Source organism: Ursus americanus, chromosome 1, assembly GCF_024610735.1.
Source record: "Ursus americanus isolate L20-20 chromosome 1, mUrsAme1.1.p, whole genome shotgun sequence".
In the NCBI taxonomy this organism is placed as follows: domain Eukaryota; kingdom Metazoa; phylum Chordata; class Mammalia; order Carnivora; family Ursidae; genus Ursus; species Ursus americanus.
The window spans coordinates 99961532-99982875 of NC_142127.1; the positions used below are offsets into that span (position 1 = coordinate 99961532).

Below are 21344 nucleotides of genomic sequence, written 5' to 3' on the forward strand. Positions count from 1 at the left end.
GGGGTTCTTTATCCTGACTGCACATAGGAATGATACCATGCCTATGCCAAAGACTGGCAAATTAAATTTCAGTATTTCTTTTCGTGACTGTTCCTATCTTTTGCCTTTTTTTTTTTTTTTTGTTTAACTTTGTTTTAATTGGGTTTACTTCTTTCATATTAATTTGTAGGTCTTGACCTCTTGACATATTCTGTATATAAATCCTTGGATTTTTTTTTTTAAAGATTTTATTTATTTATTCAACAGAGATAGAGACAGCCAGTGAGAGAGGGAACACAAACAGGGGGAGTGGGAGAGGAAGAAGCAGGCTCATAGCGGAGGAGCCTGATGTGGGGCTCGATCCCATAATGCCGGGATCACGCCCTGAGCCAAAGGCAGACGCTTAACCGCTGTGCCACCCAGGCGCCCCTGGATTTTTTTTTTTTTTTTAATATTTATTTGAGAGAGAGAGAGAGAGAGAGTGAGAGCACAGAGGGAGAATGAGAGGGAGAAGCAAACTCCCTGCAGAGCAGAGAGCCTGACTTGGGGCTCCATCCCAGGACCCTGAGATCATGACCTGAGCCAAAAGCAGACACTTAACCGACTGAGCCACCCAGGAGCCTCTAAATCCTTGAATTCTTATATGTTGCCAATATTTTCTCTCAGTCTGTTGTTTTGTCTTTTTATGACTTCTTTTGGTATACAGAAGTTTTTAGTTTTTAAAATTTGAGTCTTTTTCTCTATGGTTTCTGTGTTTTCTTGTCTTAACTAAGAAGGCTTCCTTTACCCGTTTAAGCAATTTTTCCCCTATATTTTCTCTTAATATATTTATAATTTTACTTCTAACATTTAGCACTTTACGCCAACTGCAGTCTTATTTTTTATGTATAGTAATAAGGATGTAACTATTTTTCTCTAAATAGCCAGTTGTCCCATTATCTTGACTGATTGAAGTGAACATAACCTCAAGATTGTATTTTCATAATATAACAAAATATGAAGTTTAGAACTGAATCAGTTTTCCTTTCTTTTATCTCCTCCCAGTTCAAAACGCTTGCATCTCTTAATAGTCAGCATTCTCTCAGATCTGCAGTTGGACTCAACAGATTCAAGCCTCTGCACAATCTTCTTTAGCCTTTTTCTGGAAAATAGGATTAGTCTGCCCCCCCCCCCCCCAGCCACTCTGCTTCCTGTCATAATGCCACTTTCCCTGGGCATAAAGACAATCTTTGCATGCCTTTCTTCCTTCCTTCCTTTCCTCTCTCCTCCCTCCCTCCCTTCCCTCCCCTCCCTCCCTCCCTCCCTCCCCTCTGCTCCCCTCCCTTTCCTCCCTTCCTTCCAACAATTGATTTATTTGAGAGAGAGCATGAGTGTGCGCATGTAGGGGGGTGGGGGTGAGGGGAGGGACAGAGGGAGGGGGAGAATCCCAAGCTGACTCTGCGTTGATCATGGAGCCCAACTTGGGGCTTGATCTCAAGACTCCGAGATCATGACCTGAGCAGAAATCAAGAATCCTTTGCCTGACTGAACTGCTCAGGTGCCCTGAAGGAAAATCTTTGCCTTTCTTATACTGTGTGTCACTTTGTGTGGGTGGCGCTTGGCACACTTCTTGCGGAAAGTCCGGTGGGTTTTAGGAATGTTCACCATGTTTGTGAGTGGTCTTCCCCCACTGATTTGAATATAAATTTTTAAAAAATTTGAAGAGTCTCTTTTAGACTCTTTTAAAAATTATTTTCTTAGGGTCTCTTTCTAGACTGTTTTCCTCTTATATGTCTTTGCCTATTTCGAGTAATGTCATACTCCTTTTTAAAAATTATTTAAAAAATTTTAGTTCTGGTATAGTTAACGTATAGTGTTATATTAGTTTCAGGTATACAATATAGTGATTCAGTAATTCTATATATTACTCAGTGCTCATCAAGGAAAGGGTACTGAATATCATACTCTTTTAATAACCATTACTTCATAGTATGTTTTGCAATCTGATAGAGCAAATCTTTTCTTGCTACTCTTCTTTGCAAACATTTTCCATCATTCTGTACATTTATCTCTTCCATTTGATACTTAAATTTTTTTTTTACTGTTGCAGAATTCACTTATCATAAAATTAACCATTTTAAAGGAAACAATTCAGTGGCATTTAATACATTCACAGTGTTGTACAATCATCCTTGGATGATTCCTAATTCCAAAAGAACGGCCCGTACCTATGCAGTAGTTGCTCCCTATTCTTCCCTCTCCAATCTCCGTTATGTCTCTGTGCATTTACCTATTCCGGATATTTCATATACATGGAATCATATGTGACCTAGCGTCTGGCTTCTTTCATGTAGTGTAGTGTTCCTAAAATTCATCCATGATGTAGCATGGGTTCATTCCTTCAGACACACTCATTATTTATAGCTAAAAAAGATTCCATTTTATGTGTATGCTGCAATTTATTTATCCATTGATGGACATTTGGGTTGTTTCCACCTTTTGGCTATTATGAATAGTTCTGCTATGAACATGTGTGTATAGTGTTTGGATAATTATTTTCAGCTCTTTTGGGCATATGCCTAGAACTGGTGTTGCTGGGTCTTATGGTAATTCATGTTTAACTTTTTGAGGAACTTCTAGACTGTTTTCTGTAGTGGCTGAACCATTTTACACATCTACCAGGAATTTATGAAAGTTCCACTTTCTCCACATCCTTGCCAATATTTGTTAATTTCTGGTTTGTGTTTTGTTTTGTTATAGCTTTCTGAGTGAGTGTGAAGGGAACCTCATTGTGGTTTTGATTTACATTTTATTGATGGCTAACAATGTTGAACATGTTTTCATGAGTTTATTGCCCATGAATGTATCTTCTTTGGAATAATGTCTATTTGTATCCTTTGCCGTTTTTCTTCCATTTGATTGTTGAGATTGTCAATTTCTATAAAAAAGTCATGATTTGAATTTAATTATGGTTACATTGTAATTTTTTGATTAATTTACAGATGACGTCTTTATAATATTGTGTCTTTTTGGTCAAGAGCGGGGGTTTCTTTCTTTGTTTAGGTCTTCTGTGTTTTTAAAAATAATTTTAAAATTTAACTTAGATCTTTTTTTTTTTTTTTTTTTTAAGATTTTATTTATTTATTCGACAGAGACAGAGACAGAGACAGCCAGCGAGAGAGGGAACACAAGCAGGGGGAGTGGGAGAGGAAGAAACAGGCTCATAGCGGAGGAGCCTGACGTGGGGCTCGATCCCATAACGCCGGGATCACGCCCTGAGCCGAAGGCAGACGCTTAACCGCTGCACCACCCAGGCGCCCCTAAAATTTAACTTAGATCTTATGTCAGTCTTATTAATTTTATTCCCAGGCATTTTGTGATTTTGGTTACTACTTAGAACTTATCTTTCTCTCTGTCATGTTTTTAGATTATCGTGGGCATATAGGAACGTTTGTCATAACTTATTTGTTGATTTTGAATCTGCCCTTTCTGCATTCTTGCTGAAATCATGAGTCTTAATAATTTGTAAGTATATCCTTTGATTTTCTAGTCGACAGTCATATTATCTGTAAATATTGAAAACCTAGTCTCTTATCCAATATTTCTTCTTCTTACTAACTTTTTTGATGGTATCGAATAGGACCTCTCTGGCACAGTGTTGTCAGTGATATCCTGTCTGTAACATTATACCATTAAATACAATGTTTACTGTTTCTGACTTTTTTTAAAAAAGATATTTATTTATTTATTTATTTATTTATTTATTTATTTATTTATTTGGGAGAGAGGGCACAAGAGGGGGAAGGACAGAGAGAGAGGGAGAAGCTGAGCAGGGAACCCAATGAAGGGCTTGGTCCCAGGACTCCGGGATCATGACCTGAGTTGATGGCAGATGCTTAACCAACTGAGCTACCCAGGTGCCCTGACTTATTATTGTTATTTTTTTTAGTTAAGCAAGTGTCACAGTATTTCTTTATTTTCTAAGTTTTTTTTTAATGCTGTTTAATACTAATCGGTGATAAACTGTATAATGTTCTTTTTTTGGGCATTTATTAAGCTGTCCATCTCCCCCTGTTACTATGTAGTAAATCATATTAATATGTAGATTCTCTTAGAATATATCTTGAGCGTGATCCTCCATATGCTGTTGGGTTTCAGTTTTTTAATATTTTATTTAGGATTTTTGCATTTGTGTTCATATGTGAGATTGTCCTATATTATTATTATTATTATTATTACTTATGTGCTTTCTTTGTTTGGGTTTGAAATCTAGAATACAGTTAACATTTAGCATGTTAGGGAATTTTTCATCTTTTTCTTTTTTTTAAGATTTTATTTATTTCAGAGAGAGCGCGTAAGCATGGGGGGAGGAAGGGGCAGAGAGAGAAGCAGGCTCCCCGCTGAGCAGGGAGCCTGACAGGGGTTTGATCCCAGGACTCTGGGATCATGACCTGAGCTGAAGGCAGATGCTTGACCAACTGAGCCACCCAAGCACCCCTCATCTTTTTCTGTACTTTGGAGTAGTTTACCTAACTTGGGAAGCAAGATATTTGCTTTTATATTTGTTTATGATATGGTATGTGTTCAATACTTACCTATTTTATTTTTTTGCTGTTGAATCTATTAATCTTTTTATCATTTGATATTTTGTGGTCACTTCTTTAATCCATCAGATTTGGTGTGCGGCAATCCATTTCCTTCCCCTATATAGTTGACCGTTGTTCCAACACCGTTTAGTGAGAAATCCATCTTTATTCCATTGATCTGAATTGACACCTTACTCATACAGTATTTACAAATTTAGATGTGTTTCTTAGCTTTATTAATTTATTTATCTTTGCTTCTTCCTTTTTTTCTTTTAAAGATTTTTAAAATTTATTTTGACAGAGAGAGAGCACCCAAGCAAGGGGAGAGGAAGGGAGAGGGAGAACTGGGCTTCCCACTCTAACCAGGCTCCCCGCAGAGCAGGGAGCCTGATGTGGGTCTTGATCCCAGGACCCTGGGATCATGACCTGAGCTCTGAAGGCAGACACTTAATCAGCTGAGCCACCCAGGTACCCCTTATTTTTGCTTTTTAACTGATATTTCTTGTATATTGAAGACCTGGAGCTTAGCAGAAGCACTCTGTCTACAGAGTGAAAAACTGTCTTGGCTTTCACATAGGATACGTGGCACGGGGGATCCACTGGAGGACACACATGGATTAGGCTGATAGTGATTTAGAAGTGGCTGGAGTTTGAAATGGGGGCTGCTGTGAGAGGCCCTGATTAAAAATGGATGGATTAATGTGGATCTGCTCTAGAGTGAGTGTCACTGACTGAGAACTTGGAATTCCTGGCAGAGAGAAACCTCATGAAGTGGAGAGATGGTCCTGAGGGCTGCACAAGAACACACACTGAGTCTCTTGGAACTGATTAAAGGGATGCTGGCTCCTAGCAAGATGGAGATTCTGAGCTGGAAGGAAACTTTGATCCTCATCCCTTAAAATTGACTTAGATTTGTGCAAAGTATTTGAGACCGTGGGGGACATTTTTGAATCTACTGGAATTTTGAATCTACTGGAAGACATTTTTGAATCTACTTTCTAGCTTTTGGCTTCTGAAGGGAAGGATGGACTAGAGAAAGAGACGCAGCAAAATCAGAGAACAAATATGGTGCTCAGTGGGGAGAACTGGAGAATATGTTTGGAGAATATGTTATTAGAGACATATAGTCATTATATTCCTGGGACAGTTTTTAAATATTTAAAAAATAGTTATATATGACTTAGGTAAAGAATTAAAAATAGAATCAAGTTCTTTATTATCCAGTTTTCTAATTGAGTATTAGTGGGATATAATAAAAAGGCTATTCATTTTTATATACTGTATTTGGATATTGGATACTACTGAACTCATTCTAATATGTTTTCACTTGATTGTATTAGATTTTCTAGGTAGCAAGGATTTCATTTACCATTGATCATTTTGCCTCTTTTCTAATGTTTATATGGTCTTGTTTATAGCAATGACTAGCACCTTTAGAATGATATTAAATAACACTATAATAGCTGGCATCCTTTTCCTTGAAGCTAATAGGAATGCTTCTAGTGCTTTATGATTGTAAGCTATTTTCTGTTGCTGTTTTTTGTTTTAACTTTTTTCCTTTTTAAACTGTATTTTTAAATTAAGCTTTTTACTCTGAGATACTTGTAGATTCACATGCAGTTGTAAGAAATAATACAGAGAGATCTTGTGGATACTTCACCCAGTTTCCTCTTGTGTAACTATAATATCACAACTAGGAAATTGATGTCAATACAATCCACTCATCTTATTTTGATTTCATCAGTTTTAGTCGTACTGGGGTGTGTGTGTGTGTGTGTGTGTATGTGTGTATTTAGTTCTATCACATCTATAGATTTGTGTGACCACCAGTGCAGTCAGGATACCAAATAGGTCCTGCACAAGAATCTCTTGGGCTACCCTTTCATAGCTACAGCTATCTCCCTCCTTCTCTGCCTTCTTAACCCTTGGCAACCAAGACACTCTCCTCTATCTCTCTAATTTGTCATTTCAAGAGTATATAAATGGAACCATACAGTACATAACCTTTGAGATTGCTTCACTCCACGTAATTCCCTTGCAGTTCATCCAGGTTCTTGTATGTATCAATAGTTCGTTCCTGTTTATTGTAATATTCCCTGGCATGAATGTACCACAGCTCGTTTCACCATTTATCTGCTGAAAGGCACATCTGGGTGGTTTTCAGTTTTTGACTATTACGAATAAAGTTTTGTCAGTTGATCAGTAATGTATCTTTTAGTATCTTCCCCCCTCCAGTGCAGGATCTAGTCTAAGGTCACACATGGCATTTAGTTGTCCTATTTCCTTTGTCTTCTTTAATCTGGAAAAGTTCTTTTAGCCTTTGTCTTTTGTGACATTGATATTTTTGAAGAACAGAGTCCTCTTTTTTTTTTTAAAGGATGTTCCTCATTTGGTTTGTTTGATGTTTCCTCATGATTAAATTCAAGTTATGTATTATTCTTGGCCTGGATACTACATAAGAGGTGTTGTTTCCTTGAGGAATTCATCTTATTGCATTAGAAAACATTCTTTTTACTCCTAGTTTACTAAGAAGTCTTAATTCAGAATGGGTGTTGGGCGCACATTGTTAGGGCTTGGAGTCTAGGCCACTGGCTGGCCGGTGGCCCCACAAGCAGTGTAGGTGGTGTGCTACACAAATGACAAGGGTCTCTGGCTCAGCGAATGCAGTTCCATAGTAATCCTTGCAAGAAGGAGAAAAAAGAAAATGCCTTTCGGCTTCTATCTTCTTGATGATTTGGTTCCATTCCATTAATTTACTGATCTAATTAATATGTTAACAGGTCTCTACCATGGGTTCATGTTTTATAATTTTTAAAATTTAATGTTGGACTTAATATTTTATTTTTTGTATTAGGTTTGCATTTTTGTTCATAACAAAAATTCTTCTACAGTTCTGTGTTTGAAAGCGTGTATGTGTGTGTGTGTGTGTGTGTGTGTGTGTGTTCTATCTTTGTCATATTTGGTATCAAGGTTGTGCAGCCTCATGGGATAAATTGAAAAGCTTCCATAACATTGAAATTACCTGTCTTTAAAACTGTCTTGGCCTGGTGTAATTTGGGGGGAGTGTGTGTGGATCTTTGGCAGTGTTCTCTGGTTTCTACTGTGATTAAAGATCTATTTAGGTTTTTACCTTTTTTAAAAAGTTCTTTCCCTGTCTTACTTTCCATTGCTCTTAGAATAAAGACCCAGGCTCTGCATTTGGGGTCATGTACTCTTCACCTTGCCTATGTGTTGTGACCATTCTTTTATTTCTTCAGTTGCTACAGCTAGAAACCTCTGAGTCCTCCTAGATTTCCCCTCTTCTTATGCTCATACCAAGTCTTACCAATTCTGTTCTTAATTTGTATTTTGAGCCTGTCTCCTTTTTCCCATCCCTACTGCTACCTGGATCTTTCCAGTTGTCTTAACAGGTTTTTCAGTCTCCAGTCTCTCCTTCCAAATCAGCCTCTGAATGGCAGCCACAGTCATCATGGTAACATGCAAATCTGATCACGTTAGGCCCCTGTACAGAATTCTTTGGTGATTCCAGGGCAGAGCTTTACCCCAGTGCTTCTGACTTGGGTACAGGACTCCTTTTGCCTATCCCTGTTTTCCAGCTTCTAGCTTCCGTCAGCTCCTTGGCAGTCCAGCTGCACCTCATTACCCAGAATTTCTTTGCCCCTGCTTGTTGCTGTTTGCCTTCTGACCCCCTTCTCAATCTCTTCTTCTTTGAGCATTTCTCACAAGCCTTCCTCTGCAAAGCCCTCCCTGAGGGGACCTCTTCACCGACAGTTTACTAGTTCCTCTCTGTGCAGCTACCTTACTTTTGCTCTTTTGTGACTGTAGTTCTCTTCTATTGAAACTATTTTTTAATGTCTTTTTCTGCTATATCCTGTGAGCTTTTTAAGGGCAGAAACTTTGCATGTCATGTTAGCACCATGCTTGGCTCCATAGATTCTTAGATGTTTGTCAAATGAGTACAAGCTGTAGTTAGAGGCTTGTGAGAAAACTAATTTGATTGAAGCAGAAGGTTATAATAGGAGTAGGGAAGACAGTAAGCCCGGATGGGCCAAAAGATTATGAAGGAACTGAAATGTTTGGCTAAGGAGTTTGGACTCTGTCCTTAGTTAGCAAGAGGGGTAGAGGAAGGAGGCAAGAGGAGGCAAGGTCATTTATTATTATTGTGCTATAGAGACTGATGAAAGTACTACCATCATGATATTTTTAGATTTTTTGGTCCTTTTTAGTGTGGGTGCTGGTTTTTCAAATAGATAAAGATTGCTGCTAGGGTGCCTGGGTGGCTCAGTTGGTTGAGTGTCCAACTCTTGGTTTTGGCTCAGGTCATGGTCTCATGGTTGTGGGATCAAGCCCCACATTGGGCTCTGTTCTGAGCTGAATGTGGAGCCTGCTTGGGATTCTCTCTCTCCTCTCCCTCTGCCCCTTCCGCCCCCGCCCCCCCCGCGCCATGCTCTCTCTCTAAAAAAAAAAAAATTCTGTAAAGGTAAAATAAATGACCTTATGTTAATAATAGCAAATGCTTATTGAGTGCTTACTATCTGCCAGGCACTCTTGTGAGAACTTTACTTATATTACCTCATTTAGTACTCCTGACTGTTCTACGAGGTAGGTTTTTTTATGGCCCATTTTAGATGGTAAAACTGAGGCACAGAGATGTGAAGTAACATGCCCAGGGCCATAGCTTTTAAGTGGCAGAACTAGAATTCAGACTTGGGCATTTTGGCTGCACAAGCCTCTTAACCACTAAGCTCTGCTGTCTTGCATTAATCTTATAGTTTATTGGGTGGCACCCAGCCTTCCAGAAACTGGCATTTTGACCTTGAACTAAGGACCAGTGAAACCATTTTCAATGTTAGCGGAGTATTATTTGACTTCTTTTCTAGTAGATAATCCATTTTGTGGTGGCTTCAAATGTTTCATCTATTGCCTCGAGTGGGAGCTAAAATTGAGCCCATTCTGCATCCGATTAGCGTTTAGGGTACTCTCTGAAAGTGTTAAATATTTGAAATGAAGCTTAAATGCCATTAGCTGATTGCCTTAGCAAATTAGAAGTGAGAGTTTAGAGGAAACTGTGTTAAGTTAGTTGCCTGGCCCCTGTTGTTCAGGCCAGGTAAGGATTGTTTCTTCCAGCACATTGTTCAGAGCTTGGTCCAGTCTCTGTTAATGTCTCAAAGAAATAGCTCCTCTATCCCTGAAGGAAGGCAGTTTTCAAATCTCTGATCTGTCTGAGAGTTTTTCTTTGTAATTAGATGTGGAGATTAAAATGTGCTTTATTCTAAGTTTCTTTTAAGGTCACTACCATCTGAAGTAGTGCAGAATACATGAGTCTGGGTTTGCCAAGACTACGGTTGCTGTGGGAATCATAACTTTGGATTTCCTCACATCTGGATTAGTGAAATTTGGACAAAGCCTCTGTATGAATGTAAGCTTTATATTTTATGTGCATCTAGAGATAGCAAGATCTTAGTGCTGTAGCTTCCCGATAAGTGACAAGTTGAACACTGGCAGTCTGAAGTTTTAAAATAATCCTAGGATTCTGAACTTTGCTGTGGAGTCAGTGTCCCACACTCTGCTGCTCTGCTCAGAAGGCTTGCATCCACACTGGGAAACTGGAGGTCTGGAGTGGAAGTGAAGGACCAGCTTATTTCCCTGGGGCCTGTAGACCTCAGGTTTGTTTTGTCTTCCTGAGAAGCCGGGATTCCAGTGCTGCTGTTTTGAGTTCTGTTTTTGAAGCAGCAAGAAGAAATGCTGCAGGTCTTAGTTACATTTCAGTGTTTTTGGAATTCTTTTGGTTATTTGCTTTCTTGGATTGTCTTATTTTCTACTCTCTGTGTGAAGTTACTATTACATCCGTGGTAATGCCCTTTTGGGTGGTAGAGGTTTCTCTCTGGGAAATGTAGAATTTTGAAAAGCCACAAGCCCTAGAATCACCGTCTTTCAAACTCACTCATGTTGAGTGGTGTGAATGTGAGCCATAATTTCTCTACAGAAAGGAGGGCTAGCATCACCTTGCCTGGGAGGCCTCCCTCAGGTCCCCCAGTACAGGGCGCTCAGCTGGCACACCAGATTCAAAATTGACAAGTTGGCTTAGGGGTCATTAAAGTTCCCCCATCTTTCCATCTGTGGTCTGGATTTAGTCTTCATCTTTTTGCCATTCGGAATTTGGTGTCCTGCATTCCTCCAGATGCCTTGACTAATGCTAGAAATCTTATTTGTCATTTTTCAGGGGCAGTACAACTGCTTGTGACTTTGCATGTCTTTCCCTGGGAGTGTCTGCAGGACATGATGAGGATCGTGTGTTGTAGGCAGGAGCATGGTCCTTAGTGAGGACTTACCATAGATAGTAAATTCCAGATGTTTGTGACTGCAGCCCTGAGAGTAGTCGTTGGAGTAGCAACACTTTCCCAAGAAGAAAGTAATGATATAACGGACAGATTTTTAAAAATAAAGAACTAACTAAACTAAACTAAAATAAAGAACACACACAGAAGCCAGGTTGGTAATAATCTCTTGTGTAAAATGAAAAAAGAATAGTTTTCATGAAAACTGACATTTTATTTGATATAATATGAATCTAGGGAAAACTACTTTCAATTCTTGTATATTTTAGACATTCTGTTCATTTTATAATAGATTCTGAAAGTTAGACATTTTTCTAAATTGCCTTGGTAAAATTGGCCATGTGGGTAAGCTTTGCAACTCTTCCCTTTGTCTTACTAATTTTGAGATTAGTGTTTGTGGGTAGATAATGGCTTTGATTACCATTTAAATTATGCATATAGCTGGTGGGTGCATTATATTCTCAGCTTTATTATTAAGTAGCTGTTCAGTATCACAACATGAAGTTTGGATTACACTTGTATGATAACCTTGTTCTATAAAATTTATGCTTTATGTAAGTAAAGGCCTTAAGGGATAACAGTAGTTATTACTGAATTGTTTGCTGAATAGAATATTTTGCCATTTATGACCTGTAATTTAGAGTTCTTTTTTTATAATAATTTTTTATTATGTTAGTCACCATACAGTATATCCTTAGTTTTTGATGTAGCGTTCCATGATTCATTAGTTGTGTATAACACCCAGTGCACCATGCAATACATGCCCTCCTTAATACCCATCACCGGCCTATCCCAGTCCTCCACCCCCTTCCCCTCTGAAGCCCTCAGTTTGTTTCCCAGAGTCCATAGTCTCTCATGGTTCATTCCCCCTTCTGTTTGCCCCCCTTCATTCTTCTCTTCCTTCTCCTACCGATCTTCCTGCTATTTCTTATGTTCCATAAATGAGTGAAACCATATGATAATTGTCTTCCTCTGCTTGACTTATTTCACTTAATAATCTCCTTCAGTCCCGTCCATGTTGCTGCAAATGTTGTGTAATCATTCTTTCTGATGGCTGAGTAATATTCCATTGTATATATAGACCACATCTTCTTAATCCAGTCATCTGTTGAAGGGCATCTCGGCTCCTTCCACGGTTTAGCTATTGTAGACAATGCTGCTATGAACATTGGGGTGCATATGGCCCTTCTCTTCACTACGTCTGTATCTTTGGGGTAAATATCCAGTAGTGCAATGGCTGGATCATAGGGTAGCTCAATTTTTAACTTTTTAAGGGACCTCCACACTGTTTTCCAAAGTGGCTGTACCAACTTGCATTCGCACCAGCAGTGTAAGAGGGATCCCCTTTCTCCACATCCTCTCCAACAATTGTTGTTTCTTGCCTTGTCAATTTTTGCCATTCTAACTGGTGTAAGGTGGTATCTCAGTGTGGTTTTGATTTGAATTTCCCTGATGGCTAATGATTTTGAACATTTTTTCATGTGTCTGTTAGCCATTTGTATGTCTTCATTGGAAAAATGTCTGTTCATATTTTCTGCCCATTTTTTATTTGATTATTTGTTTCTTGTGTATTGAGTTTGTGAAGTTCTTTGTAATCTTGGATACCAGTCTTTTATCTGTAGTGTCATTTGCAAATATATTCTCCCATTCCGTGGGCTGCCTGTTAGTTTTTTTGACCGTTTCCTTGGCTGTGCAGAAGCTTTTTATCTTGATGAAGTCCCACAAGTTCATTTTTTCTTTTGTTTCTCTTGCCTTTGGAGATGTGTCATGAAAAAAGTTGCTGTGGCTGATGTCAAAGAGGTTGCAGTCTATGTTCTCTATGATTTTGATGGAATCCTGTCTCACATCGATGTCTTTTAGAGTTCTTAAAAGGGAATTTAAAAGTCTTCCCATGTGCTTCAGTATAATTTAGTATGTATATGTGTATATGGGGGATATGAAGCCTGTGTGTGTGTGTGTGTGTGTGTGTGTGTGTGTGTGTGTAGGAGTAGATGAAATAACTGGCTATTTATTGGTAATTGTTGAATTTGAGTGATGAGCATGCATTTATTACTTCATTCTTTCTACTTCGTATGTATATTTACGTTTCCAAAACGAAAAATAAAAGAACCTCCCCAGAAAGTAATGAAGAAAAGTGAAAAGATTGCAGACAGACTTTATTTGATAGCATAGACTGGGAGTTCATGCAATACATGTCACGATTTCTAATACCTTCTAGAGTGGCCTTTTTTAGTGCTGCTGAAGTATTGCCCTGAATTATGTCAGGAGAGAGAATGTTATTTTATTCTATGTTTGCCAAGTTTACTGATCATGGCAGAGATATTCCAATGTGACTGACGGCTCATACATTATGAAAATAAAATCCTGTGTGTTTTTGAGACGCTTTCTTTTGTTATTTATTGCTGAACATGAATTCTGACACCAATGGGTACTTTCCTCTGCTTAAAGAGATTCTGATTTCAGTTTAAGAAAATGAAGTCTTTATTTGGTCCCTATTCTTTTATATTCCACAAGTTTCTCTGTCTGTTCCTTCCTCACGGGATAAAAAGAGATTTCTTCTTATTTCTAAAGGTACTTGTGTTTGACATGAGCCTTTAGCTACTTTTTTCTAAAATTTATCTCAAACTTTTGCACATTTATCCCAAAAGAGAGATTAGAGTAAATTTCAGGCGGTTGAAAGTGACAATTAGTATAAAAATCTTTAAAGCATAATCTTATTTGTAATCTTATTTGTTCCAATTTGGTAATTCTGTAGATGACTTTAATCATAGTAATAAAATATGGGAGAGAAACATGAGATTGAATTTATAACATAATCCTGTACAAAGTACACATGACAAATGAAGCTGTTTGCTGAAAAATGAAGCAGTTTCCACCTCATAATATCTTGGGATCAATCTTATTTGGTAGCAAAGCTTATATTTGAGAAGAGCCTGGGTTGATCTCTTTTGATTTTGGTTTTGTATGCTGCCTGATTGCATATCTTACATTTGTTGTTGTGTCATTTATGACCAGAACTCTGGTACTTCAATGACATTAAGATGATTCTGCCTTTATTAGGCAGGGAGATGATACTTAGATCCATTCTAGCAATATCCTTAATGTACTTCTTGCCTTTACTGATGTACTCGTGTGTATTATCAAAATGTGAAAATACTAAACTCCAGAATTCACTTAAATCTTATAAGAGGCACCGAAATTCTGGTGTTACAGGAATTTATAAAAGCACTTCATCAGCAGGGGAAAGTTCGTTCAATTATCTGTAAGGGTTTTCTTAAATTCTGGAATATGGGGAAATGTTGTGGTGTTTTGAAGACAGCTACTATCTTTTTTAAAATTAGAGCTGAGAAACATTACATAGACTTTCGTTCCTTCTCATCAATGTCAAGGTATATTGCCGAACTCTGTCTTTTCAATTCCCATTATGACATTAGGCCATAATAAATTATCATCATGTTATCAAGAACATGCATTCTGCTTTGTAGGGCACTGTGTAGAAATAGGCATAAGGTCTGGTCCTTGCTCTCTCTTTTTTTTTTTTTTTAAGAGAGAGCGTGTGCATGCGCGGGGGTGAGGAAGTGCGGGAGGGGCAGAAGGGGATAGAGAATCTTAAGCAGTCACTCCATGCTCAGAGACTCAGGGCTCTGTCTCACCACCATGAGATCATGACCTGAGCTGAAATCAGGAGTCGGGCGCTTAACTGACTAGCCACCCAGGCGCCCTATAGTTCCTGCCTTAAATAAGTTATAGTTGTTAAAGGGTGACAGGGCATCTCTTTTAATTAATTCATTCAGGTGACATTTCCTAGGTGCCTTCTGTGTGCCAGCCCTACTCGGCCCTGGGGGTGCGGTGGTGAACCAGACAGACAAGGCCCCACAGCTTTGGAGCTTACATCCTAGGGTCTTAAATACTTAACATGTTGACATGCTGAACGATGTAATCGTTCAAGACTTTATAAGGGAGGTACTTCCTTCTGTCCCCCTTCTCCCCTACAGAAGCTGTCATTTATCTTTGGCTTCACCTTCTCAACTCTTCTTTCCTATCAGTATTTTAACACATTCAAGTTTCCCCTTTAATGGAAATGATAGCAACAACAAATGGAAACCCTACTTTTTTATTTCATCTCTTCCTCTTCACAGCCAGACTTCACAGCAGAGTCTCCCGGACTCATTAGTTCCATGTCCTCCCTGCCCATTAATGCCTCAGCTTATTTCTTTTTAGTTGTTGTTTCCAGTACTTTACTGGAACAGCTCTCACCAAGCTCCTGGGACATCTGTGCTGCTACGTCTGACGAACACTCAGTTCTTATTTCACTTCTTCTAGCCGTGCACGACTTTATTGCCCTCTACCTTCTTGAAATTTTAATTCTTGACATCACACTCTCCTGGGTTTTCTCATACCTCCTTCAAGGAGGCCGTTCCTTCTCAGCCTTGCAATAGTCTTCTCCCTGCCTGTTGAACTTTGAGGCTCCTCAGGTCTCAATCTGAGGCTCCTCTTTTTTCTCCCTACTCTCTCCCTTGGCTGATCTCATTTGTGTTCCCAACTTCAATTACTATTTGTTCTCTGTTGACTCTCAGATTTGACGTCAGCCCGGACATTGTCAGAGCTCCTGACTTGGATATCCAGCTCCCTGTTTGATATCGTCTGTTGATGTTGCAGAGTCGCCTCACACTCAGCTTGTCCAGTACTGGGCTCACGATCCCTACTTGTCTACCCCAATCCAGTAACCTTGTCCCAGAGAATGTCCCCGTCATCCATTCAACTGTATAGGCCAGAAAACATGAAGTTGTCCTTGATCATCCTCTTTTCCCTCACCCTTCATGTCCAGTCCATCGTGTTTTGTTGTTCTGGGCTCCTAAATATTTCTTGATTAAAATTTCTTGATCTCAGTACCATCATTTTTTTTTTTAAGATTTTATTTATTTATTTGACAGCGATAGAGACAGCCAGCGAAAGAGGGAACACAAGCAGGGGGAGTGGGAGAGGAAGAAGCAGGCTTCCAGCGGAGGAGCCCGATATGGGGCTCGATCCCAGGACTCTGGGATCACGCCCTGAGCTGAAGGCAGACGCTTAACGATTGAGCCACCCAGGCGCCCCTCAATACCATCATTTTTTATGTGGACTGATCAAATACCCACCAAACTGGGGACCCCATCCGATGTAATGAGGGAGAAAGCTAGTCTAGTGCATTTACCTGTAAAGTTACCTGCCAACATTACTTACTTTTTACTTCTGAAAGTTCTATTTGATTATTTTAAAATTTGTCTCTTAGTAAGCTTTTACTTGTTTTTATTTTTCTTGTATTTCTTTATAGACATTATAGTTTTAAAATGTTATATATTTGTCATTTTTATGACCTGAAATTGTTTGCACCACATTTTGCCATTTTTTTCCTGACTCTCTTCCTCCAGCTCTCTTCCTCATGTGTTTTGTAAGCATTTATCAGGCTTTTGAGTGTGGGAATATTCTGAAGTGGATAGTCCTGAGAGGATTTTTTGGTTCAGCCAGCGCCTTGGGATACTACCAACCTAGGCTCACTTTAAGTTAGGCTCTGCACTTGGGGTTAGCGCAGCTATACCGCTCTCTGGCAAGCCCGTGTTTGTGAATCTCTGGGGGAGACTCACCTGTGTTCCCAGCTGGAGCCCAGGTCAACACACACACATTTCTTTCTCCCTGTCTTCCTTCCTTCCCTCCCTCCCTCCCTCCCTCCCTCCCTCCCTCCCTCCCTCCCTCCCTCCCTCCCTCCCTCCCTCTCTCCCTCCCTCCCTTTCTTCCCTCCCTCTCTCCCTCCCTCCCTCCTTCCCTCCCTTCCTTGATTTTATTTATTTGACAGAGAGAACAAGCAGGGGGAGTGGCAGGCAGAGGGAGAGGGAGGCAGAGGGAGAAGCACGCCCCCCACTAAGCAGAGAGCCCGATGTGGGGCTCGATCCTAGGAACCTGGGATCATGACCTGAGTTGAAGGCAGATGCTTAACCGACTGAGCCACCCAGGCACCCCATCACACACACATTTCTTGATGTTTTTCTTCACTGTAGGTGCATTTTTTTCCTAGCCTACCTTTTCAGTGAGTTGATGGCCCTTTAAGGGTCTTAATTTTTTTTTTTTTTTGCAGGAGGCTAACTTCTGCGTCTCTACATTTCATATGGTTAAAGCCTTATCTCCTGCCCCCCCTGCAACTTTATTTTATTTAAAAAAATTTTTTTTAAAGATTTTATTTATTTGAGAGAGAGAAATCACAAGCCGTGAGGAGGGGCAGAGGGAGAGGGAGAAGCAGACTCTCTGCTGAGCAGAGAGCCTGATGCGAGGCTCGATCCTGGGACCCAAGATCATGACCTGAGCAGAATGCAGATGCTTAACTGACTGAGCCACCCAGGCGCCCCTCCCCCTTGCAGCTTTAAACTACAAGCCTCGTGGCGCTGACACCAGGATGTGCTCCCAGGGTCTCTGTAGCCTCAGCTTCCATGTATCCTGGTTTCTAGCTCTCACTTGAATTTTAGTTCCTGGGGATTTTCTTTTCTCTCTTGAGAGTTCCACTATGCTCTCCAGAAGTTGGTGATATTTTATTTAGCAGTTTTCGTAATTTGCTATCAGAAGGTTTTTCAGAAAAATGACTCCAGTGTATTACCAGAAATAGAAGTTTCTGACATATCATTAAATTAGACACACCACTAGATTATAGATTGTTTTGGGTTAGGGATCCACTCCTGGTTCTTTCAGAACTGGTCACCTGGGGCAGAAATTGCTTTCCTGTCTCTCAGGAGGGGCTGTGGATGTGACACTTGTTCTTAAAAGGAAGGAGTATGAGCATGTTTAGCCCTCCTGTCATGTCTGCCAAGGAAGTAGAGAGGCTCAAGAAGAGGGGGAGTGTTCAACGCTGTCAAGTGCTACAGCAAGGTCAAGTAAGATCAAGACTGAACATTGAGAGTAGGATTTCACAATCAGGAAATCTTTGCCAGAGCAGTCTCCAGAGAATGGATGGGGAAGAAGCCTAGTGTGTTTTTTAATCTCTGGGAGGATGGTCCTTGGTCTAGGCAATTTGCATTTTTTTCTCAGAAAGAATGACTTGCTGTTTATCAGTATGTGGCTGTTTATTTTATATCCTCTTATTTTAGTTCCAGCCCTGCCATAGGTAGATTAGCTCTCACAGAAACTGGACTTAGCCATAGAGTGTAGGACTTATCTAGTGTATGGGAGTATCCTTAAAGCTTTCATTTATATCTCCTTACATGAGGTAGTCAGAACACAGAACTGAAAAGGTAAGAGCTGAGCTGGTGTAGTAAAGTAAGAGAAAGAAGATATGAGGTATTGCCACATATAATGTGAAGTTTCTGTTAGGTGGAGTTTCTAAAAATTTCGAAAACTCTCAAATGTACAAAAACTAGAAAGCATAGTTTATCAGCCCCAATTTACCCATTTCCCAAAATCAAGAATTTGTGCATACTTGCCTCACTCATCCCTTTTTTATTTCCTTTGTTTTGCTAAAATATGTTAAAGAAGTCCCTGACATTTATTTTACAATACATATATACATGTAGAGAAATATGCTATGCAGTGATGAAAATTGTCATATACAATCATAATGCCATTATCGTACCTAATACAAAACTGACAATTCTTTGGTATTGTCTACTATACTGAGAGTAGTAATGAGGCCTTTTAAAATAACTTCTTTGAACATTCTGAGATTATTTCTTCTTTGTTGTCTTTGCACTTGTCATACCCTCTGCTAGGAAGGCTCTACTCTGAGACCTTCACTTGTGGACTTCTCATCATTTGGACTTTAGCTCCAGTATTATCTCCTCAATAGAGGCTTTTCTTAATCACTATCTCATCACTCTGTTTTACCGTCTTGTTGTCTGTTTACTTGTTTGTCTTCTCGGCCCCCTAGATTGTAAGTACCGAGTAGGGGCCTTGTCAGTCGTGTTGTGTTTACTGCTCTGTGCCCAGAGCTGAAGAGCATATAGTGCTGCATGTGGTAATGAAGCGCATGTTCAGAAACAAGTCAGCTAGTAGAATAATAGGAAAAGATTCCAAAATTTCTTAATATTTTATAACCATTATCTCTTCCTACAACTGATTCTCATTCCAGGCTTTTCTTTTCTCAAGAGCTTTAACCAACAGCTGTGTTTGCAAAAAGTGCTGGGTTGTTGTCCCTTTCAGGACATTTAATCTTTTAAATCCTCAAAATATTTTGTAAAATATAAGTTAGTAAAGTCACTGCTGACCTGTTGAGAGGCAGTGTTTTTACTGACATAACTCTCATTTGAGATCACTTTATTTGAGCTTGCAGCTAATAAATCTGTTTTGGCCCATATGAAACAGGATGGAATGATCTTGTAGCCCACATATCCTCTAACTGATTATTTGAGTTTCTTTTATTTAGTACATCATTTGTATAGCATGTTAGGGGGTGTTTTTTAGTTGTTAAATTATCAATTGTGAATGTTCTTTAGCATGAGAAAAAAGTTTAATTCAGTAAACAGATACGATACTATGATTAAACACTTGGATTTTTTTTTTTTTGAAACATGTAATTTCGGACCTGTAGAAGAGATGCAAGAATGGTACAAAGAATTGCTCTGTCCTCTTCACCAGATTCTTCATCATTAACATTTTACCACATTTACTTTAACATCCCTTCCCACTTGCCTTTTTTCTTTTTGAGCTGAGAGTGAGTTGCAGACACTCAGAGCCATTCTCTTTTATGACCATTGTGCAGGGATCAAAATAAGGAAATTAATATTGATGCAGTGCCATTATGTAATCTATAGATCTTATTCAAATACCTTCAAGTTTCCTAATCATGTCCTTTATAGGAGACAGAAGTCCTGATCACAAGTGCATGGAGTTGTCATGTGTCTTTAGTCTCCTTTAATCTGGAAGAGTCTTTCCTTTCATGAATAATATTTTTGAAGATTATAGGCCAGTTATTTGTAGTAAATCCCTCATTTTGGGTTTCACTGGTGTTTAACAAGTGGCATTTTTTTCTTAATGTATCTTATCAGGAGGCATATGATGTTGATTTGTCCCATTACAGGTGTTTATTACTTTGATCAATTGGTTAAGTTGGTTGTCTAGATATCTCCACTATCAAGATATGCTTTTCCTCTTTATATTTAATAACTATGTTTGATGATAGTTTGAGGTGATTTAATATTCTATTACTCCTCAGACTTTCACCTACTGGTTTTAGCATCCATTGATGAATCTGAATGAATTAGGATGATGATGATTGCCAGTGGTAATTTTTTAATTCCATCATTTTTTTCTGCGTTTATTTTAATGTTGGGATTCTGCTGTAAGGAAGAGCTTCCCTTTTTATTTGTTTTTATCAGCATGAACTCATGGATTCTTATTTTATTTAATGGGTTATAAGCCGTTACGTAAAATTTTTGACAGTTAAATGGTCATATATTTGGCCAGTAGGAGCCTTTTCAGCTGGCTCCTGTGAACTTTTGACATGACCCCATTATTTTTGGGTGTGTCCTTACTTTCTGGAACAAGAAGATATTCTATCTAGGCCAGGGCTTGGCAAACTTTCTCTGTAAGTGGCCAGATAGTAAATATTTTTGGCTTTGAGGGCTATACAAGTCTCTTGCAACTACTTAAGCCCACCCTCACAGCAGGAAAGCAGCCATAGACAATTTGTAAATGACAGGTGCCTGACTGAATTTGGCCTTTGGGCTGTGGTTTGCCAACCCCTCTTCTAGGCTCTAACTGTACCACCCCCACTCCAGTCTCAGAATTGGCCATTTTTCAAAGGAGCTCTGGTTCCTTTTAGCAGTGAATGGTATTGAGAAACTGAGAGCTGGGCTCATTGCTACTGGGATATTATTGATTCTAGGCCCTCTTAGAAGACATAAGATAAGATAACATAAGAATATATACATGTGGGACACCTTGGTGGCTCAGTCAGTTGAGCATCTGCCTTCAGTTCAGGTCATGATCCCAGGGTCCTGGGATCGAGTTCCGTATCGGGCTCCTTGCTTAGCAGGGAGCCTGCTTCTCCCTCTGCCTGCTGCTCCCCCTGACTGCGCATGCTCTCTCTCTCTCTGATAAATAAATAAAATATTTAAAAAAGAGAATATATACATGTATATACTTGTATACATTTATGCGTGTGTATTTCGGTGTTTATCTATCTCTATATATTATAAGCCATTAATTATAGTGATACCTCCAATTCCATTTCAATACCAAAAGGTTTATTCTAGCCTTTCTACTTTATATATTTATAATATTTTTCTCCAACATTGACAAACCTGACTCCTTTTATCCACAGTATATTTACTTACTTATTGAATCCTAGAATATACAGAAAGTAGTTTTAGGGTTGCTAACCCATACCTCCATGAAAAACTAACTTATTAATTAGAAATTAATTTTAAAAAAATTTTAAAAAGATTTTTATATATTTGAGAGAGAGCAAGAGTGAGAGAGGTCACAGAGGAAGAGGGAGAGA

At 39.1% G+C, this 21344-nt stretch overlaps 1 protein-coding gene across 7 annotated transcripts in view; it reads left to right on the plus strand.

Annotated features, from left to right (window-relative positions):
* DIS3L2 (DIS3 like 3'-5' exoribonuclease 2) overlaps positions 1-21344 on the plus strand; it is a 344150-nt gene that overhangs the window by 13366 nt on the left and 309440 nt on the right. Inside the window, exon 1 of one of the 7 annotated variants that reach the window (XM_087864394.1) lies at positions 3290-3483. The exons of the other annotated variants lie outside the window; for them this stretch is intronic. The gene's annotated coding sequence lies outside the window, so the exon portion shown is untranslated. Of the gene's footprint in view, positions 1-3289; positions 3484-21344 lie in introns of those variants that run through there. 7 annotated transcript variants of the gene reach the window in all.